Genomic DNA, 15,855 nt, shown 5'->3' with positions numbered 1-15,855 from the left:
GGACACCCTGATTCCTCTTCTGGCACCACTGGCCTCAGGGGCAAAACTTGGTAACATCAAGTCCAACTGCTTTCTGTCACAGATGGGGAAACTGAGGAGCCATTTCTCACAGGACATGGTTTGCAGCAAAGGACCAGGGGGAGGGGTGGATAGCCGACAAGTGAGTGTCCACAGTGTGGCCAGGTTGCATGACACCATTATAGCCTTGTCACTGGAGTCTAGACTGAGGGCGGTGACAGTCCTGTCCTCTCACTAATGGCCCAGCCGCACAGTGAGTTCTGGGCTCCCACCATATTATTTGTGATCATGGTAAAGGCTGTCATTTACTGGGCACTCCCTGCTCGCCAGGCACCGTCCCATGTACTTCATGTTAATTCACTCATCTGATCTTCACAGCAACCCTGGGTACTCGCTGTTATCCCCATCTCACAGATGAGGAAACCAAGGCACAAGAGATTAAGGGGCACGTTGTGTAGTTCTCCAGCCTTTTATGGTGGAGGCAGGATTTCAGGGAAGTCTGGCTTCAGGGCCTGTGTTCTAACCACTATACCACACTGCCCGGCAAAGAGGGACAGGGACCCAGGTTGTTCAAGTGATCAGACTAGAGAAAACTCAGAGCCAGGTCCCCCAAGGACAGATGGGGGTGGAGCCGGACAAAGTGGCAGGCATAGTAGGCAGAGGCCTAGGTGCCAATCTCGAAGGGATACTGAGGCGCCTCTGGGTAAGGCAGGCATGGAAAGGTAGGCACCCTCAGAGCTCCTCTCTCTGCGGGCACTGTGCCAGTTCGAATGCTTCGATTCTTCTCTGGTGTGGGGGCTGAGATCCCCTCCATAAGGGATATACTCAAGTAATAACAGATGATCCTTAAACTGAGTCCTGAGGAGGGTGGGTCCACTGGACTGCATGGCTATTGATGGAGGGAGTGAGCAAGGAATACCTACTGTTTGCCACCCAGGTCCACTCCCCACGCTGCCTGGAGCTGGGGAGGCTGATGCCAGTGATCTGTACTGGGCTCCGTGTCGCTGGCTTCTGGGTAGGTTCACCCAGTGGGAAGCCCCAGTGGGAGATTGGAGGAAGGAAGAGAGATAGTTGAGGCTTTCCCGCCCTCCCTGGGTCTCCCGGTTCCCTCTACTGCAGGCCGCAGCCCAGTCCATATCCACTGACCACTTCCTGCCCTGGCAGCTTCGGCTCACTTCAGCCCTGGACTGTAACTGCTCCCAGGGGCTGTGAGCTCTGAGGGCTGCACGCCGTTTTCTTGGTTTGCCACAGCCCCATTTCTCGCCTGAGGAGTTCACCATGGGCTGATATGCTCCCTCTGGCTGGGTCAGAGCAGAGGAGACCAAGCACCACCACCGGATGAGCCCCTTTCTGCAGCCTGCTCCAGGAACAGCCCTTGGAGTCACCTCTCAATACACACGGAACGAATAGCTGCAGAGCAGCTATGGGGATGCTGTTACTATTACAAAGCACACAGACCTCCACTGTCTCAGCCTGGGCCTGGCCTAGCACACGGGGCAGGCTGGAGGCAGGGGCAGGACGCAGCCAGTGAAGGAAGGACCAGGAGGGAGAGCGCGGCTCCAAAGGAAGACAACAGCTGGTGGTTTCCAAGTGCTCGCTCTCCAGTAGACACTCAGCACTCCATCCATTCACTTCTCACAACAGCCCAAGGAGTACATCCTACTTGTGCATTTTACAGAAGAGAAAACTGGTGCTGAGAAGGCTGAAATGACTCACCCAGGGTCATACTGCCAGCAAGTGACAAAGACAGGGCTCACATGCAAGTTTTTCGGCCTACAAAACCCATGCTGGTAACTATCTAGAAATAATTTCGTTGAACCGGCTTCCAGCAGAGGCAGCTGACTTAAATGGGGTCAGTTATTGGTAAGGGCCAGACAGAGGCCTCTACTGTCTCCCCATTACCCTCCCCTAGATGAAAAACAAAACAAAACAAAAAACCATCCTTCTGACATTCTTCAGTTCTCCCAGGTGGGACAGGGCCCCAAGCAGGCGGTGCAATTGGGTGTCCAGGTTGGAAAAACAAGCAGATTCAGACAAGGCTTCATTGTTAAGGAGGGCCTGACATTTTGGCCATTAAAACAAATCCCAGCAAAACAAAATGCTTGCTGCCTTGTCTTATCTTGCAGAAAAGGGGGGGGGCATGTAAGGGCTCCAAGACCAGGTGTTGATCCCTCCTCACACCCCCACCTAAGACCCAGCCTCCAGTGGCTAGGGCAGTGGGAAGAGCACTGTGGGGGGAGTCCAGAGTCTGGGTGTAGCCCTGCTCTGCCACTGCCTGTGACCTTCTCCTGCACACTGCTCCCTTGTCCAGTGCTTTCTGTGCGTGGCCTCCTGTGGTCTCTATAGTCCTCTCCAAGAAAGATTATTGTTATTCCTACTTTCAGATGAGGACACCAAGGCTCAGAGATGCCAAGCAAGGAGCAGAGGAGGGTTGGAACCCAGGCTTATCAGATTGCAAAAGTCAGCCCACTCCTCCAGTTCTCTAGGCAGGAAGGGCCCAGGGAGCGCAGTGCCCCAAAGGAGGGAGCAGCCTGGGAGCAATGAGCTCCTTCTCACAGGGGTAGCATCCTGAGGATGCTAAGGAACGCAGGCCACAGAGGGTGGTGGGTGCTTGTCAAGCCTGGGCAGCTGACATCACCTGGGAAACTTTAAAAATTCCTAATACCTTCGTCTTTGGCCCAGGCAAGACTCTGAAAAGTTTCTTAAATGACTCTAGTGTGCAGCAAAGCTTGAGAGTCATGAGCCCAGATGCCCACTAGAGCCTCTCCCATCCCACAAGCTCCCTGCCTGTCTCTTGAAGAAGAGAAGGGCTTTATTATTCAAAGCCCTCATTTTACAAGAGGGACACAAAAAATGGGCAAAACATTAAGGGATGAGGTGGTGTCCTGAGGGCCCCCCAGCCAACCACAAGCACAGGCAGCACCAGGGACCCCTGACTTCAGGGTGTCTCAGGGGCAAACTCCTTTAAGATACTTGGGGACCCTCACTCCTGCCAGTGGAAGAAAACTTTCACTTTGAGCCTCTTGGGTGGGAGGGTGAGATAAATTCTTTATGGCATTTTTTTTTTTTTTTAAGTAGAGTCTACTTATTTAAAAACTAAACTGCCACAGGATTGATGCTGGAGGACCACCTCTACTGGTGGGTGTTCTATGGAAGCAAGAATATAAAACAATTCTGGGCAAGGCCTGTTTATTCTTTTCCACAGGAGATTTGTCCTAGGGCTGCCTGGGGAGAGCCGAGACTCTCAGACAGCCTGCACTTCCTCCTCACCTGCCTTCCTGGTGCCCTCAAAGCCGAATGTCCCAGATGGAGAGACAGCGTGTGGTGGTCCAGCAGATCTGGCTCCTGCCCAGGCTCTACCCCAGCCAGCTCCCCTGGGACAGGAACCTCTGCTCTCTGAGCTCATTTATTTTCCTGTGCTGACACTACAGTGAAGTGTGCGGTGCCGTGGTGCTCGGGTATACGTGCACGTGTGTGTAAATAGGTACCTTCACACTCTCAGCTCTGGGTGCACCACTTCCAGGAAGCCTTTCCTGATACCCTCCCCACCCAGCCCTGGACAACCCCAGCTCCTGGCCTTCCCTGCCACATTCTGTCACATGCTGTATGGTCACCGCTTCTGTGTCCTTCCCTCCCTCCCAGGCCATTCATTCATTACACAAAGCAGATGCCCTTTGCCTGGGATTCATTCTATAGGCCCTTCCTGAGCACGTGATCTGTCAAACTCTGTGCTGGATGCTGGGGATGGAGCACCAACAGCGTGCCTCGAGTGCTTGCTGTGTGCTAGGTATTATTCCAAGTGCTTTACGTGTATTATTCATTCACTCCTCACCCCAACCGGGTGCACCAGGTGCTATCGTTGTCCCTATTTTACAGATGGGGACACTGTGACCCGGAGAGGTTAAATCACTTGCCCAAGTTACACGGTTAATAAGTATGTGTGCTCAGGCTGTGGTTCAAGCATGACTCTGTATCACCATCCACAAACACAGATGGGACTGGCCCCGCCCCAGGAGCTCGCTCTTCACAACTCAGAAGTTTTGTATCTGTCTGCTTACAGACAGATGTCTGTTTCTCCCCCCAGATCAAAATCTTCAATCAAACTACATTTTGGATGTGCATGCGTGAAATTGAGACAGACAAACAGACACAAAGACAGGGAAATAGACCAAATGAACGCTGCTTCCCTTTAAGGTAGGATTTATTCTCTGCCCAGCATCTGCTACCTGGACCTGGATGGCTCCTCCCAACTGGGCCATGGCTGCTGCTAACGCCTGAGAAGAACCAGGTCCCTGGCCATCCTGGCGCTGCTCCCTGTCCTGAACTTGGCTCCAGGCCCTCCATGTCTAACAGCTGCCTGCACACTGGGAAGGCGTGGGAATCCCAGCTCTCTGACACGGAGTCTTCCCCAGGCAGCAAAGTGTCCTCCTCCGGGAGTCCTCCTGCCACCTGCCACACCCTCCCTCCTGGTACCACTGGCTGGACTCTTCAATCAGCTTCTTTCCGAGTCACTTCTTTACGGGGCCACCGAGGGGACAGATGAGTAGACTCAGGCTGACGGGAACATCTGCCTGTGTGCCGGGCCTGGCTGGGCACTTCACTTCATCATCTCATTTAGCACCACCCCCGGTGCTGTTATTATTGGTCCCATTGTATAGGGAAGGGAACAGAGGTGCAGAGGTTGAGCAGCTTGCCCAAGGAACAGCTTGAACTGCCTTCCCTGACTAAGGGGGTGCTACTTTGTGCCAGACAGTCAGGAGGGGAAAACTGGAGTGGCAGAGAATCTAGTTCTGACAGGCTGGCAAGGAAAGCAGACCTACGCCACCCCCCTCCACCGCCCATCGTCAGTGAGGGAGGGAGAAGGAGGCTCGGATTCCGCCTGCTTGGGAGGAGTCATGGAAGCTTCTAGGAGGTGGCATCTTCGGGCGTGGCTAGAAGCCTCACTGCTCTATTCCTGTGACTATTATAACAGGAAAAAGGGCAAGCCTTGGCCTCTGAAGTTCTGGTGCCCAGTGAGTACTTGTTACCACCTTGGAGGCTGCAAAGAAGAAGGAGAAGGAGCTGCCCTGTTGGCTGCCCTGTCAATGACCCCACCGTGGCCCAGCCAGCCTGGCCTCGGCCCTGCCAACCTGGCCTGGCCCCGGAGGCTCCCAATCACAGGGTCTTCTGTGCAGGGCTAATGACCATGCTGCCAGCAGCCCAGGCCACCACCCTCCTTCAGCGGGGGCAGCAGCTAACTGCAGAGCCTGCTGGCCCAGACAGTGGCCAGGCCAAAAATCACAGCTGCCTGTCACACCACATCCTCTGGCCCTGGTTGCTGTGGTCTCCTCCTCTACCCTCCAGGGTGACAGAGGACACTGCAGAAGACTGCAGCTCCGGGGGCTCAGACACCACCCCACTTACCACAGACACGGGAAAACAGGACCACAGAGGGGGGCTGACTCCCCAGCACTCACACAGCCAGGGCCTGGATACCTGGCCCTTCTTTAGCCTTGAAAAGAAGCCTCATTTCTAGGCTTTTTACATGCGGTAATTGGGTAGAGTTGAGGAGACAGGATGTCTGTTCAGTGGCAGATAGGAGCTTGATTCCTCATTCCCCGCTGTCTAGCTGTGTGACCTTGATCAAGACAACGTACCTCTCTGAGCCCAGTTTCTGGGTGATAACAGCAGCTACCTCTCCCTGAGTTGTGAATGAGAGTGTCTATAAAAGTGCTCAGCACAGTGGCTCCTAAGTATTCAAGGGCATTAGCTATTGTTGATATCGGCCACACAGTGAGTATGGAGATACATTCCACTGACTGTAAAATGTGATGCAGTGGCAGGTATTCTTTATTACTATTACTATGAGTGTTAAAAATTCAGAGGAGATGTGACCAGAGGGTGAGGTAGTTAATCTAGGACTGCTTCTGGGGGAAATTAGGACCTGAATTGGGCCTAGATAGACAAGGAGGTGAGCAAAGGAGCACAGAGGGGCAGTGATGGGGCTCTACGTGGTATGCTTAGGAGACAGTGATGAGCAATAAGCCAGACGTCCAGGCAGTGGCTGTACTGGGCAAGGCCTTGAATGTGCAACAAAGGGGCCTGGTGTTCATCTTACAGGCAAGATGAAGATGGGGATTCCATAACGCTTTCTGAAATGTGAGTTCTGTCTTAGACTCAAGGCCCTCTACCTCTTCTCCACATCCCCTCGCTGAGCCCACAAACCCCAGTATTACTACCCCAGAGATCCCCCTGCCTCTCTTACTACACCATCTCATCTGTCCAGCTACTAGTCCACCCCATGTTCACAATGAGGCACCCCTTCACCAAGTACCCATTGTGCCATGTGCTTTACATACATGACCCACAGCTACACTTATTTTACAGAGGAGGAAACAGAGGTCTTGCTCACCATCTCACAGTAAGTAGCACAGTCAGGATTCAATCTTGAACTGACGTCAGGACCCCCTACTCTCTATAGCAAATTGCCTTTCATCCCAGCCGGATGCTTTCCTCCTTGATGAAGCTTTCTGGGTTATTCCAGTCCTCAATGGCCTCTCCCTGCCGGCTCCCACTGCCCATTTGGAATCAGAGGTCCGCAGCTTGATCCTCACTCATCTAGCTTGGTTTCAACCATTTCCTGTGGGTCTACCTTGCCCCCACCTCCAACAGGAAAAGAGCCAGTGTTGATGACAGGTCCCTTTTTTCCTGACCTGTTCCCCTCCCCCCACATCCAAGATTTCTTATAGCACTTATAAGAACCACCCACTTGCTCTGGGGGGGGTGGGAGGTCAGAAGCCCAGCTGAGCACAGAGCAATTTCCCTGAGACTGCCTTCTTGCTCCCCTAGTGAGGGGAACCATAAATTATTCACCGCACCTTTGTGGCTGGGGAGGCCAGACAATGGGCCAGAGGGAATGAACACCAGCTCCCCCCAACCCCAGAAGCCAACAGCCCTGGGGTAAGAGGGTCAGAAGCTACAGTACTTTGCCAGGGTCCCCAAACAGATTCTAGAAGGCTGTGAAACAGGGAAGCAGCCAGGGGAACATGACCCATTCAAGAGTCCCAGCTGGGCAAACCCAAGTCTGTGAGCCTGCAATAGAGCCTTCTAATCTAAGGCAAGCCTGAGAATTTCCTGGTCAAAATTCAAGCTTCCTTTCTTTATAGGGAAGGAAATAAGTATTTGGCAAAGCAATATATATTTATATCTCATTTCATCCTCATAACAACCTTATAAAGGAGAAATTCTGATTCACAGAGGAGTCGGGGCTCTGAGGAGTGAAGTGCTCAGCCCAGTGCCACATGGCGAGTGGGAGGCAGAGCGGTTCCACGTCCGCCTGGTCTGACTTAGCGCTGTCTGGGCTGTTTAGCCCACCCAATTGGGACCTAGTCGCCCCACTGTCTTTTCCATCTGGGTAACTTCCAGAGCACCTGGCGTGAGTCGACACCCAGTTCCTGAAGCAAACTCAAAGGCCCTGGGCAAGTGGCTTCATCGCTCCAAGCCTCAGTATCCCACACGTGGTAGCCATTGGTAACAAGCTCAGTCTTAGCAAACACGGAAATCTCCTGAGCACTTGACAGTTTGCCAGGTGTGATGGCCCCATTATCTATCTGAGCAGGTAAGACAGAGCGAGCCTGTCCCTACCCCATTTTACAAGTGAGGCTTGGAGCCACGGGTGCATCTGAGAGGTCCCAGGTGCCTCCCCCACCCCCATTCTGCCTCACTCTAGGTTCTTTTCTACCATTTCTGTGATCATGAAATGAGATCACAGGTGTGAAATCATCTTACCAAAGAGGAGCTTTGTTTAGATGCAGGGATTATTATGAGAATCTGAATCCTCACCAATGGGTGTTGGGGGGGAATCCCAAGCCCCTCAGGTACCTCTCTCTTCTGGTGCCCCCCCAACCCCTCCAGCCCTGGGGACTGAGCTTCAGCCTTCAGCTGATCTCTCTACCCTACCCTCCTCCACCTCCCAGGGGCTTTCCAAGGTGGTTTCCCCTTGACTCCAGGAAGCTGGGCATGGCAGGGGTTAACTAGTCACAGCCAAGGCCACAGGACCTCAGACCAAGGCCACATCCCCTCCCCCCCTCAGAACAAGAACCCAGAGTTCATGCCAACCTATCTTTCACAACACCCCTCTTTTGCACGGCCCCAGGGGGGCAACAGAAGGAGCCCCTGCCTGTGAATCCAGACACCTGGCACTGTGCCCCCAGTTCTGACAGCCCCAGCTGTAAGACCTTGAGCAAGCCCCTCCCCTCCTAGGCCAGAGGTGTCTGGCAGGTTCCTCCGCCCAGGAGAAGCTGAGGCTGGACCTTCAGTCTGGGCCAAAGGCAACGAGGCTGTGGGCCCGTCTCGAGCCCCAGCAACAATCACACAGACTATCAAAGCAGCCTCATAAGTGGTCACCCTGACCTCACATAAGGGGTGGGAAAGCCCCAGCCACCCACCCCAAAGATGCTAACCGGGAGTGGACATCTTGAAGGATGTTTGGGAAGGTTTTCTAAAGTGTACTTTCTGCCTCAACCGCTCACTTACTTCAGGCCCTAGGATAAGTGGCACCCCCGCCCCCACTCCCAGCCTCCAGTGTCCCATTAATAATGTGAAGGATGGGTAGCTGGTGAGTGCTGAGAAGCTTCACCTCCCCAGCTCTGATGGACTCTGACTTGGGGACCGCTAGAGTGAGTTTTCTCAACAAGTAAGCAGCATCTCAGGATGCCACGGTGTCTTAGGGACCCTAAGTGTGGCACACAGGGGCAAGGAGTCCCTGCTCCCTGGTGCGGGGTCCACAAGGAGGGAAGCTTCCCACCTCTGCCCTCACTCTGGGTCACCTTTCCTGGGACGTGACTTGGCCATGGAGTGGGAGGGAAAGAGATCCTCCCCTGCCTCAGGATCAGCTCTCGGATGCCCCGGTGGCCCCACCTTGACCCCTCCCCGTCGCCTCCAGCCTGGCGGCTATCCACTTCCTTTCTCTCTCGGTTCTCTGCTCCTTTCCCTCTCACCCCCCCAACCCTCCTACCCTCCCCAGCCCCAGAGTGAAGAGCGCAGGGTCCGTCAACCCCGCTGAGCCCCAGCCTCCCCGCCTGCAGGAGCCCCTGCGGAGCACCACACCTTTCCATCCCACGGAGTATAGTGAGCGGCAGATGAGGGACCATTTGCGCAAGGGTGGGGCGCGGACCCGCACACAATGGGCGCTCAATAAGTGCGCGTTTTCTCCCTTCCCCCGCCTCCCCGCGCCCTCTCCCAGCCGGCCCCAGCCCCGGCTGGTGACCGGATCGCCCGCGCCTGGCCCGGCGCTGCCCGGCTGGGGTCGAAGGCCGCCCTGGCCCGGCATCCGGGGCCCTCTCACCTGCAGCTCTCGGCTCTCGCCGGCCGCCGGGCCAGCGGGGACCCCGGGCTCCCTTCTTCGGGGCGAGCGCCGAGCCCCTCGCCGGGGCGGCGGAAAGGCGGCAGCTCGGGCTCGCAGCACAGCTCGGTCCGGCGCAGCCCGCCCGCCCGGCCCGCCTGCGACTCCTCGCGGGCTCTGGACCCGGGCCGGGGCTCCCTGGGCGTCCGCTCGGTCCCAAGTCCGCAGCTCCGGGGCCAAGGCAGCTGCAGGGTCGGTCTCGGGAGCCGAGGCTGAGGGCTTCTGCGCCCCCTCGAGCTCAGCCGGGGGCGGGGGGCACCTGCCCTACCCGGTCTCGGGCGGGGGCTCCGCTCTCACTACAGAAAGGCTAGGAACGCGCCCGCAGCGGTGGACCGTAGGCTGGGCCGGGAGCGTCCCGCGCGGCTGCTCGGGGTCAGGTCGGGGGCTCGGGCGTCCGGGCCACGTTCCCGGGAGCGTCCCGGCGCAGAGCCCCCGGCTGGGGCAGGCGGGGCAGGCGGGGCAGGCGGGGCAGGGCGCCGGCGAGGACGCTCGCAGCCGCGGCGGGGAAGACTTCCCAGCTCCGGACTCGGCTCGCTCCGCACAAAGGGGCGGACTTCGGCGCGGCGGCGGGCTCCGGAGCTCCGGGCCGCGGCTCCACTTCCTCCTCTTCCCCCGGCTCGCCCGCGGCTCGCTCAGCCCCGCGCGGGTGCCGCCGCCGCCGCCGCCTCCGCCGCTGTCATCCCCGCCGCCCACCCCCACCGGAGCTGCAGCCGCTGCCGGAGCCGAACCCAGCCGAGGCAGCGCCGCCCAGCGCCGGAGCGCCAGCCCCGCGGGGCCCCGGCCGAGGGGGCGGAGTCCGCCGAGGCCCCGCCCCGCCCGCCCCGCCCCGCCCCGGGCAGGGGGCGGGCACGCCCGGAGCCCCGCCTCCCGCCTCCCGCCTCCCGCCTCCCGCCCCGCGCGGCCGGGCCGCAGGAGCCAATGGGAGGCTGAGGCCAGAGCGGCCCGGCGGACCCGGGGCCCTGCCGGGGAGGACAATGGAGGGGTGCGGGCTGCTAGAGTGCGGCGGGGTCCGCGGTCCCCGGGGCCCCACCCCGGGTGGAGGGAGAGGTGGTGACGACCGGTCCGTGTGGGGTGCGAGCGAGGGGGCCGCCGAGGGGTGGGAGCGGGGAGTCCGGGGGGAGGGACGGGGCTTGGGGTAGGAAGAGGAGCAGGGTGGAGGTGAGGGGCTTACGGGGCGGGGCAGCCTCCCAGGGGCCGGGGGCTCCCCGGGCGGTGGGGCTCCGCCCTCGCTCGCCTGCTCTTCGCCCCTCCCCAGTTTCTAGGGCTCAGGGCGCGGAGGTGAACGCTGGAAGCTGTGAAATCCTCAGATTTCAGGAAGCAGTGAAAAACAAGTTTTTGAAAAAAAAGAACGGATCTTTCTCCTTTCTTTTCTCTCTTTTCTTTCTCTTCTTTTCTTTCAGAGCAGATCATTCTTCAGCATTTCCCGCGGGAAGGAGAGTCGTCAGTTTTAGGAAGACTAAGTCAAAAGCAGCGTGTGAGGCTAACTCACGCAGTCAGACACACACTGTCCTTGAGTAATGACGGATCTGCGGTCTGCTCCAGGCCCCCCCCCCCCCCCCGCCCTCCCCCCGCGCCTTGGGGCTGGAGCTGTGTTTGATTATCTCCCAGAGTCCCCAGCCGGCTGCAGAGGGCAGGGCACAGGGCAGGGCACAGGGCAGGCGTTGGAGGGTTTTGATGTATGAATGAATGAGTGTTGACGTGCTCCTGGGTTCATGTGAAAGCCACTAATTGGTCTGGGGAGCAAAGGAACGGAGGCTGCACAATAGAGCTTTTCTGTAAGCCTCACAGCACCTTACACAGTAGGTACCCCATTTCACTGATGAGGACACCCAAGCCCAAACAGGCCAAGCGATGTTCCCAAGACCATACCTGGCATTCTATTCACTCATCACTATCACTTACTAGGGCAGAGCTGTGTGGCTTTGACTGGGTTACTTGACCTTTCTGATCCTCTAATTCCCCATCTGTAAAAGAGATACAAAGATGTGCTGCTACTTGGTATGGACTGGGCTGGCACCAGACTTCACACGATGGACAGAAGGGTGTTCCTAGCAGAAGAGACTGCATATGCAAAGGCATGGAGTCTGAAAGAAGACCTCTGGGGACCCCTGGCCTATCCTGGAGGATTAGGAGAGGTAACAGGCAGGCTCAGGCCAGAAGTAGGGGTTAGCTAGGTTAGGAGGGAACCTCAGGGAATAGACAGTGCTCTGGGCAGAGAGGCCAACCTGCGCAAAACCCTGGAGGTGAGGGAGAGTGTTTCTTTGTTGAAGAATCCAGACAAGTTCAGGGTAGCTAGAACTCCCAGGGAAGGAACAGCAGAACTGATGGGAAGAGAAGAGTGTGGTCGGGCCAGACAGAACGGAGTTCAGACTTTATTCCAAGGGTCAAGGACTGTTGGGGTCTTGCTCAGGATCCCAAACCCAGCAGGATTATTCTGAGGCCCCAGTCTGGACTCACTGGCTGTCAGACGGGTGCCCTGGAAATTTTTCAGCCAGGCATATTGGGAGGCACTTTGTAGGGAAACCAGGTAGTATGAAAGCATGTAGAGCCCATGGGAGGGCTATGGGGGCCTCACAGTGAAGCATTGGAGTCCTCAATGAGGTCTGGACCCAGAGACCCTGCCTCACCCCCTTTTGGGTTGTGCATCAGCCTGACAGTCTGGTTGGAAGAACAAGGAAGAGGGTGAGCTGGAGGTTGTAGTCCAGACTGGTGGGAGAGGGCACCCTCTCTTAGCCAAATCCAGGGCTTGGGTGTGGAGGTGGGCCTTGGGAAGCTCACACTGGTGGCTGTGGCAGGAGGACTGGGAAGAGTCTATTTTGCTAAGAAACCTTTGACTGCTCCCTCCACTCAAAACCTTCTGTGGCTCCCAGTTGCTAGCGTGATCAAGTCCTAAATCCCTAGTCTGGTGTTCCAGGCCTTCCATTATTGCTCTCTGCCAACCTCACCGGCCTCCTCTCCCAATCACTTCCCTCTCCCCTGTACCAAACTTCTCGCAGCTCTATCCACAAGCAGGGTGCAGTCTGTCCCATCCATGGGGTTGCTCTTTCTGTTCTCCTTGCCTGGGACCCCATGTTCCCTTTCCCTCCTGAGTAATTTCTATTCCCTGCTGGATGGAGAGAAGAAATGTTGAAGCAAATGCCCATCTGTCCTCTTTACTGCTGTATCCTTAGAGCCTAGCTCAGAGCCTGCCATGTGGAAGGTGCCCAGGAAGTAACTGCTGAATCAGTGCTCCATTTCTCAAATCAAGTGTCTCCTCACTGAGAAGCCTTCCTGGACTCCCCCAGTAGTCTGCCTTGGGTCTTTGAGATGTTGGCCTGAAGGTGCTGTAATTATGTATTTCGAGTCTAGTTGGCCCCACTGGGCTGGGAGCACCTCCATGACAATGCGCCCCCACCCACCCACACCCAGCAGAGGAGCAGGCCCCTCTAAGACCTCAACACTGGGCAATGAATAAGGCTCTCAGAGCACAGTTCTCTGGCCGCCCCTGCTGGGAGAGCTTCCTAGGCGGGTCAGATGAGTAGAATGCCAGAATGAAAAGGAGGCTTTCAGAACAGCCCCTCCATCAACCCTGGGGCCCAGGAGAAGAGTGCCCAAGGTCACCATGAGGTGACTGGTAAACAGTTCTCAGACACCCACATTCGCCCTCTGGCTACTCTCCCAGGAAGAGAAAGTCTCCTGACCTGGGAATATCAGACCTTTTTGCCACCAGAGAGTTCCACAAAGCATGACAGATTCATGGTCATGGCAGTTTGTCTGGGAGGGTGATTGAGGGCTCAGAGGCAGGTTCTGAACCAGGGTGTCTTTGACCAAAGAGGCTAACCTCATCAGGTCAGGTCAGCCTCGTGCCTTGGCACTCCCTGAGCCTCCCATCCTCCTTATATCCTTCTGACCCCAGGAGGCTTAACAGTGAAGCCACTGCAGCCACAGCTCTGTTGCACAGCTCCTTTGTAGTCAACTTCATTGCAAATAACTATTTGCTTTTATGCCTATATTTATAGCAGGAATCTTGCATTCTTTTTCTTAAACAGGGCCACCAAATTGTATGACTTCACACCCATGAGATTTGCTTCCAACAAATCCTTACGGTGCACCCATTATATGCAGGCACTGTGCTAGGTGCTGGTGAGGGCAGGGTGGGGGGAACATCATGGAGCATTAGGCAGATGCTGCTCCATCCTTTTGCTGGTGGGGCTGGGAGGCTCAGCTGAACTCACAATACATGCTGCTTTCCTGCCTCTCTGCCTCTGCCAGCGTGGAATCCTCTGCCAGCCTTGGAATTTCCTCCATCTTCCAAGGACCCTCTGAGAAGCCTGCCTGACTCCCCTAGTGGGAAGCACAGCATCGTCCACGGAAGCAGGTGACGCCAGGTACTGGGGCAAGAAGTGCATCCGAACCCTGACTGGCCTTAAAGGATGGTGGGACTAGGTAAGTGTGTGTTGAATGGGATGTGGACAGGAAGGTGGTAACAAAGTCACTTACACAGAGTGGAGGCAATGCAGGATGTAGGGCACTTGGGATGTGAAGCTTGGGCTGGCCCAGTCACCTCCACTCTCTCTGCCTCAGTGTCCCCGTGAGTGAAATGGAGATGAAAATGGTGACCCCTCAAAGGCCATGAGGACTAAAGTGCTCAGTCAGCGAGGCCCAAGGTAGCATGGTGTGTGTGGAGGAGGCCACATCTGTCCCCATAGTACCGAGGGGGAAAGGTCAAGAGAGCCCATGGCAGGAGAGGTACGCAGGAGGACCTGTCCCTCCGGTCTTTGTCATAGTTTGACTTCTGTTCTGCGAGCAGAGAGGCGTGTTGGGAGGGTCTAAGCAGGAGACAGTGTCAGTTTGGCTTCTCAGAGCTCACCCTGATCGCCCTTGGGAGAAGACAGAGGCAGGAAGAGCAGCTGGGGCCTCTTCTGAGAGTCTGGATGACAGGGAGAGATGAGGCTGTGAGTCTGGGCCCCAGGGGTGGTTGTGGGCGGGTCAAGAACATTTAGAGGGAAAGAGACAAGCTACTGATTGTATGTGGGATAAGGGAGGTAGAGAATTGGAGGGGTCTGGGCCTGCTTTGGGGTAAGAGGGGACCAGCCCCAGGGAGGGAATGTGGTTCACAAGGATGCAGCAGAAAACCCCACAGGGGATGGAGCCCAGGAAAGTCAGAGAAAAACTGGTCGGAGAAGGGGAGAAGGGGGCAGGCCAGGAGCATCAGGCCTGAATCATTGGAGTCAACAGCTGGGGACTGAGGGTGGTTCCCCAGGGGGAGGGGGAGGCAGGAGCAGGGGTGCACATGGACACCGTGTAGGCAACCTCTTCCGGGTCCTTGGGTGGCAGCTGGGGCAGGAGGCAGAATTGGAGGCTTTGGGGTTTTGTTTTTGAAGCAGGACCTAAAGCCCAAAGCCACGTGAAGGAGAGGAGGTAGCAGGGTGCTAGAGACAAGGCACTGAGCAGAGACTGGGGAGAGACAGCACCCGCTTGGGGGGGCGGGGTAGGGGGACTCCTGTGGGGCCAGGGCATGTGAGGAAGATCAGGCCTGAAGGCCTCAGTGAAGCAGGAGCCAGAAGAGTCTGCCCTGCAGGGAGAGGGCCTGGTGGAGTGGGGGCCCCAGGCAGGAAGCTGGGAGGTGCAGCTGGCAAGTGGAAGGGAGACAGAGGTGAGAGCCATAAATCTGTGCTGGCCTCTTGCATATGGTGGAGGGATTGGGGATGGCTCCGGGAAATGTCTCTGTCAAGTAAATACAGATTTATCCCTGGCCTGCTTCGCATTCTGCTGGATCCTTAGCCCCAGTCTTGAAAGGATGGGGTTGCTTCAGGGTCTTCTCTGACCCCAGATCCTGTGGGCTGCCTCCTTCCCCATCAGGCCTTGCCACGGGTCAGTGGGAATAGCAGTGATCATTAAGACTTTACCAGCACCTCCGGATGCTCACAAGAGGGCAGATCTTGGCTCCACCATTGTCAGTCGCATTACTCACTGGCCCATGAACTCCACGTTGGATTTCTTCTGTGTCTTCAGCAGCACACTGGGCGGGTCACACCCAAGAAGTGCCTGAAAGCTTTAAAGAAAGGCAAGGGGAGTCACTTGATTTGACTGCCTCTGCTGCCCCCTGCTGCAGAATAATAGTTTGAAGCGCTAACATGGGAGCTCCCCCTCTCAATCTTGGGGATCTCAGGGCACTGTTTCACACCTAAAAGTTATTGAGGACTCCACAGAACATCTGTTTATATGGTTGATATTGGTATTTTTAGTATTATAAATTAAAACATACACTTAAAAATATTTATGTAATTAACAATCTGATTGAATTTTAACATATTTTTATGAAAAATATATTTTCCTAAACCAAAAATTAGTGAGAAGAGTGGCATTGTTTCATAGGTTTAAAAATATCTTTGATGCTTGTATTAATAGAAGACAGCTGGATTCTCCTGTTTCTGCGTTCAATTGGACACAATATGTTGTTTCGTTTGAAGCTC

At 56.0% G+C, this 15,855-nt stretch overlaps 1 protein-coding gene and 1 long non-coding RNA gene across 4 annotated transcripts in view; one reads left to right on the top strand and one right to left on the bottom strand.

The window, feature by feature from the left end:
• GDPD5 (glycerophosphodiester phosphodiesterase domain containing 5) overlaps positions 1-10,070 on the bottom strand; it is an 86,232-nt gene extending 76,162 nt beyond the window's left edge. For 2 of the 3 annotated variants that reach the window (XM_025419641.3, XM_025419643.3), the window contains exon 1: positions 9,344-10,069. The gene's annotated coding sequence lies outside the window, so the exon portion shown is untranslated. Of the gene's footprint in view, positions 1-9,343 lie in introns of all 3 variants that reach the window. The other variant, XM_025419642.3, reaches the window with a different exon arrangement.
• A 908-nt stretch (positions 10,071-10,978) lies between these two features.
• Positions 10,979-15,588, top strand: LOC112642164 (uncharacterized). Its single transcript, XR_003125079.3, has 3 exons — positions 10,979-11,535; positions 13,652-13,825; positions 15,242-15,588. It is a non-coding gene; the product is annotated as an uncharacterized LOC112642164 (long non-coding RNA).
• The last annotated feature ends 267 nt before the right edge of the window (positions 15,589-15,855 follow it).

This window comes from Canis lupus, chromosome 21 (assembly GCF_003254725.2).
Source record: "Canis lupus dingo isolate Sandy chromosome 21, ASM325472v2, whole genome shotgun sequence".
In the NCBI taxonomy this organism is placed as follows: domain Eukaryota; kingdom Metazoa; phylum Chordata; class Mammalia; order Carnivora; family Canidae; genus Canis; species Canis lupus.
The sequence above is the reverse complement of the archived record's forward strand: the minus strand, read 5'-3'. Positions and strand labels throughout refer to the sequence as shown.